Source organism: Scyliorhinus torazame, chromosome 10 (assembly GCF_047496885.1).
Source record: "Scyliorhinus torazame isolate Kashiwa2021f chromosome 10, sScyTor2.1, whole genome shotgun sequence".
NCBI classification, from domain to species: domain Eukaryota; kingdom Metazoa; phylum Chordata; class Chondrichthyes; order Carcharhiniformes; family Scyliorhinidae; genus Scyliorhinus; species Scyliorhinus torazame.
The window spans coordinates 209,245,476-209,251,475 of NC_092716.1; the positions used below are offsets into that span (position 1 = coordinate 209,245,476).

Below are 6,000 nucleotides of genomic sequence, written 5' to 3' on the forward strand. Positions count from 1 at the left end.
TATCCTCAAATTCTTACCGTTCTTGGACAGGCTGCGAGATTGCTCGTACTGTGACAGAATTTTTTTTGCGTATGTCTTGTCTCCCAAATGGTTGTTTAAAAAAAAAAATGAGGGAGTCACATATGGTGACGATTCTAAATAGGAAATTGACGATAAGGAGAAACAGACAGACAAATGAGATATTAAACAACAAGATAATAACAGATATTATGCTTGTACCCCCAGGAAGATATGGAGATACCTGAAGACAGAGAAACATACGGACAAGATGAAGACGAACCTGATGATCTGCATCATGATTGTCGTTGGATCAATACAGTTGCGCACGTTACCCATCCCTACATCCCTCACCACACAGGCCCTGAACTTTACTACCCAACACGACACCCCTAGCCTGGATACTACACCACAGATAGACACAGTCACTGATACCCCACATGGTGTGAGAATATCATAAAATGGTACTCCCTTTCGTACACAGTAGAAGCCCTACTGGTGATAGCTAAACTTTGCAGTGTCATCCAGACGATCAGACTTCGGAAATGGCGAAAGAGAGCCTCCCGCCCTCCAGTATCCCCACTCAGAGCCCCTTTCCTCGGACTCCAGCAAACCCCACACTCTTTCTGAACCCTTTCTCCCTAATAAATTCCGCGGTTGTTGTTTTTTTAATGAAGTTACTTTCTTTGTACATGGACATTAGTGATAAGTAGGAATGTGTTGCTGCTATTGGTTATATTATTTTTTGTATTGTAAGTTAAGTTCTTTGGTTATTAGATAGCAGCATGAGTGTAGTCTAGTTAGAGACAGTTAGAGGTTCCCCCTTTTTGTGTAAAGAGACTGAACTGTATGTTTGAATGTTAAATGCCCCCTTAGGATTTTTTAGAGATATGTGTTGTATTAGGGAAACTTAGGTAAATATTTTGACCCATAAGACAGACAGAGTAGGGTAGAACCTGTCCTTGATTGAGGGTACCCGGCATGTCAGAGAACAGGAGAAGGATGAGTAGTGTGATCCTTCATGCTTCGCGTTGATGATCAAGAGGACGGAGTGTAGCCATCTGGGATGGCCACTTACATCCAGGAACAGAGAAGGTCGCAGAGCATAGTGGGAAAAATTGACAGTGTGAGATTGAGGCAGGCTCAGAGCCTGAAATATATATTTGCGAGTGAGGAATCCAGACGGTATCGAAACCCCCAGCCGATTAGCATTTGATGGCCCATCTCCGCCAGACAAAGGACTGGTACTTGAGCGACCGGTACAGTCCCACACATTTCGGCTCCCCCCCCTGTACTAGGGAAGCGTAAACAACAAGGCCAATGTCCCTTGGGACACACCCAGCCATCAAAGCACCTGCCCATTTATTGGTTCAAATCGAACATAATGATCAGGGATCACCCAATTAGTGGGGTCCAAACTGAAGGACCGCCCAAAAGAGCGCAAAAACCCCCAAGCATAAGAAGAGAGTCCACCATGTGTTCGGCCTCTTTTGGACCTGGCGCTCCGGCAACGTCCGTCTCCAATCGCAGCACCACCAGAAGCAAGTCCAAGTTCAACGCCTGCTACCCGACGGATGAGCCTAGCTGAGCAGCAGTTACTTCTACAGACCCGATAGACCCAGAATCGAACAACGGCCACTGTTCCTCTGACCTAAGCCGGGTGCCTGAAGTTAAGTGCAGGTTGTCATAGTCGATAGGTGTAGTTTAACTAGTAGTGTTTATGTTGCATGATTAATTGTGTGTGTAAATAAAGTACCCTTGATCTTTGACTAACTAACTGGTGTTTGGCTCTTTGATCGATAGCCATTGAACCTTGTGGTGGTATCATTTGGTACCTGGCGTCTCTGAGCAATAGAATATTGATATCCAAAGGAAGGAGGGCAACTTCACTGACTGCCATATTTACAGCAAGTAAAGAAAGGCAACACTGTGCACATGGGATAAGTATGGAAATTCCTTCACCCCCAAATCTCCATGGGTCCAATCCCCTCATGCGCTCCATGAACCCCTTCAACTCCTTTGCCACCGCCGACACCCTCACCGACCATGCATTCGACCGGTCCGATCTCGGCTCGATAACCGTATTAAAATTCACCCCCCCCCCATAATTAACCAGTGAGAGTCCAGCTCTGGGATCTTCCCCGGCACACAACACATGAACTCAACAGCATCTCTATTTGGGGCATAGACGTTCACCAAGACTACTGGCAGCCCCCCCCGAATTTCCCACTCACCATCACAAACCTTCCCTCCGAATCTGCTACCATATTCCCCACCCGCTTATTTATCAGCACCGCCACCCACGCGTCTTCATATCTGAGTGAAAGACCTGGTCTACCCACTCTTTCCTTAACCTAGTCTGGTCCCCAATCTTCAAATGCATTTCCTGTAAAAATGCCACATCCGACTTTAAGTTCCTCAAGTGTGCGAACACGCGACCGTTTGACCGGCCCATTCAGCCCTCTCACATTCCGTATGATCATCCTGGTCGGGGGGAATCCTGCACTCCCCACCCCCCACCCCCCCCAACCCTCCCAACCCTCCCACCCGCTGATCAGTCATAGCACCTCTTGGGCCAGCCCCGGCCTACGTCACGCAACCCTTCAGGCTCGCCCTCTGATGTCCACCGTCACCGACCCCTCCTTTTCTCACTTCAACAGCCCCGCCCCAGTCAGCAGCCCCCCCCCCCACCCTGAAAAACACAACAACCCCAACCCCTTCTAATACTCTAGTCACTTGCTCATCCCCCACTGCACTCCCGTGAACTAGCTCGTCCAGCCAGCTTGGCAGCCCCCGCCCACGTAGCTAAACATACTACCCCTCCCTTCCCCTCGCCGCTCACATACCTCCATGGTACAAACAACAATAACAATAAGAAACAAAGGGTGCTCTCACCGAACACGATCCTCCAGCCTCCCACCAAAAAAACCCACAGGAAAGAGAAACGATCGCGGAGTGAAACGCGGTTCCCCCTGTCACCCCAATTGAAACAATACAATTAAAACAAGCAACCAAAATGGGACAGAGAGAACCAGCATTTCCTCACATCTTCTCCAAAGTTCAATGTCCTCCTACTCCTGGCAGTCCATTGTCTCTCTCAAGCCCGCCTCCTCCAGTGCTCCATATTAATAATCACGACCATTGTGGTCACCCAGAGGCAGGCCAGGGACAGCATCCCAAAATTATAGAGGGCAGCCTTGACTCAATTGAATCCCACACTCCTCCTGGCTAGTTCTGCACCCAGGTCCTGGTATACCCGAAGCTCAGTACCCTCCCAGATTCACCTCCTCGTCTGCCTGGTCCACCTCGAGATCTTCTCCTTGTCCAGGAATCTATGTAACCTCACCACCATCGCCCTCGGCGGCTCGTTCATCTGTGGCTTCCGCATCAGCGTCCTGTGCGCCCGATCAACCTTCGGGCAGGTCAAAGGCCCGCTCCCCCATCAATCTTTCCAGCGTTTTGGCTACATAAGAGCCTATGTCCACTCCCTCAATGCCTTCTGACATCCCTAAAATTCTTAAATTTTGCCTTCGGGAGTGATTCTCCAAGTCCTCCATCTTCTCCTTAAGCCACTTCTGAGTCTCTCGCATCATCCCAATCTCAGCCACCAATGACATAAGCTGCTCCTTGTGCTCCACCACCGCCTCCTCCACCTTCTGGATCGCCTGGCTCTGGGCCTCCAGCCTCAGCTACATATGGTCGATCCCCACTCTCAGCGGGTCTACCACCTTCGCCAGGTTCTCCAGAGCCTCCCTCCTCTGCTGAATGAACTTTCCGTTCAGAAATTCAACCAGCTGCTCCGTCGACCATCGGGCTGATAGGGCCGACCCCTTGCTATCCGCCATCTTTCCTTGTGTCGGACGAAGGGTTTCTTGCTCTTGCGACTACTTTCTTATAAACCCACTTCTGGTTCAGAAATCCATTCACTGATAGAGTAAAGTCTTCCCCCGCCACTCCTCCACCTTTTCCCTTCAAAATATCCGCCCGGCAACTGGAGAAAAGGAACAATTAATTCTGCCTCGAGCGGGAGCTGCCAAATGTGCGACCACTCACACCATGGCCGCCACCAGAAGTCAGAAGTGGGATACTTGCTGCATTATTTGATTCCCTTTTCCCCCTCCCCACCAAAGTTTCTGTGACATAGATAAATGAATACAATATAGTTAATGCTGTATGACTAATTTTCTCCAACTCCATTTTCTAACCTGATGAATGTCAAAATTTAGCTTCACTTTCATTCAAAGGTAATTTTCTTTTTACCACATGGCTCAGATTTGTATTTTAGATTTCTGTATTGCATAAAAACCTTCAAGAATATTGATTCATTTGTAACATTTCTTTCAGGGGTACAGTAGCATAACGATTATGTTACTGGATAGGCAGTCCAGAGACCAGGACAAATGGTCCTGTAGACATGGGGCTGGATTCGCCATTGGCGGGATGCTCCGTTTTGCCGGCAGCCCAGCTGTTTCCGACGGCGTGTCCCACAATGGGAATCCCCATTGTCCAGGGGCAGGTCAAAGGCCCGCTCCCCCATCAATCTCTCCAGCGTTTTGGCTACATAAGAGCCTATGTCCGCTCCCTCAATGCCTTCTGGCATCCCTACAATTCTTAAATTTTGCCTTAGGAAGCCGTTCTCCAAGTCCTCCATCTTCTCCTTAAGCCACTTCTAAGTCTCTCGCATCATCCCAATCTCAGCCACCAACGCCATAAGCTGCTCCTCATGCTCCACCACCGGTGAAACGGAGCATCCTGCCGGCGTGCTGAACCAGAAATCTGGCGCGGCGGGATGAGAATCCAGCCCATGAATTCAAATCCCACCATACTGCCAGCAAATGGCTCACTTATTGACTTTGCAAAGCCTGTCCACCATCTATAAGGCACATGTGAGGAGTGTAATGAAATACTCTCCACTTGCCTGGATGAGTGCAGCTCCAACAGCACCCAAGAAGATCAACACCATTCAAGATAAAGTAGCTCACTTGATCAGTACCCCATCCACATTGAGTCCCTCCATCACTGACACACAGTAGCAGCAGTGTGTGCTATCTACAAGATGCAGTGCAGCAACTCACCGAACCGCAGCACCTTCCAAATCCATGAACCTCCACCAATTAGAACAGTGGTTGCTAAACTGTGGGCCTCATTGCAGAAACAACATTTGTGGGTGCAAGGTCCTCCTCCTCCATGGCAGCAATGGCGACCGTGGAGAGGAGATACCAACAGAACAGCCCTGGACCCATGCTGTCAGACAGCAACGGGATGGTTATTGAGTATGAATCATCCTTTAACCTCCAGAAACATTTCTAGCAGCAGGTACCGAGCAGGCCCGGGAGGCCTGTGGGCCCACTTGTGCAAGCAGAGGCAGGCAAGCGTAGCTCAGTGACTGACTTTGTAGGGGATAGACCAAGAGGTCATGTGGCTGAGCTGGAAAAGTGAGTAGCGGATTCCAACTTTACTGCTTCTGCTCCCTGTCTGCCTTCTCTACAAGCCCCTTAGTTTGGACTGGCTACTCTGCTTCACAGGCAGTGGCAACTCGATCTAAAGAGGGGTTAGGGATAGTGATGGCACCGGGACTGTGGGGTGGTGATGGTGGATAGAAACAGTGAAGCATAGAAAATAGGAGCAGGAGGAGGCTATTCCCCCCTCGAGCCTACTCCACCATTCATTCTGATCATGGCTGATCATCCAACTCAATAGCCTAATCCCGCTTTCCCCCCTATCCTATAGAAACATAGAAAGTGTGCAGTGGGGAGGAGGGTTGATTACAGTGTGGGGTGAGAGAGGCTTCACTGAGTTTTTAATCACCAGGGAATATGGAGAGCTTGACTGAAACCTACATGAGTATATATGATAATATTTTTACAAAGTAACTTAAAAGCTCAGAATTTCATATTTACACAATGTATTTATACGTTGATCTAGAATTCCCAAACTTTAATAAACCTATACTAAATGTATGCAGCTTTATTGCGGTTACATGTTTGCTTTCATCTGGGTTCA

The 6,000-nt window shown here is 48.8% G+C and overlaps 1 protein-coding gene across 1 annotated transcript in view; it reads left to right on the plus strand.

Annotated features, from left to right (window-relative positions):
• saxo4 (stabilizer of axonemal microtubules 4) overlaps positions 1–280 on the plus strand; it is a 344,826-nt gene extending 344,546 nt beyond the window's left edge. Inside the window, exon 14 of the mRNA XM_072466830.1 lies at positions 226–280. The gene's annotated coding sequence lies outside the window, so the exon portion shown is untranslated. The remainder of the gene's footprint in view (positions 1–225) is intronic.
• Positions 281–6,000: the final 5,720 nt, after the last annotated feature.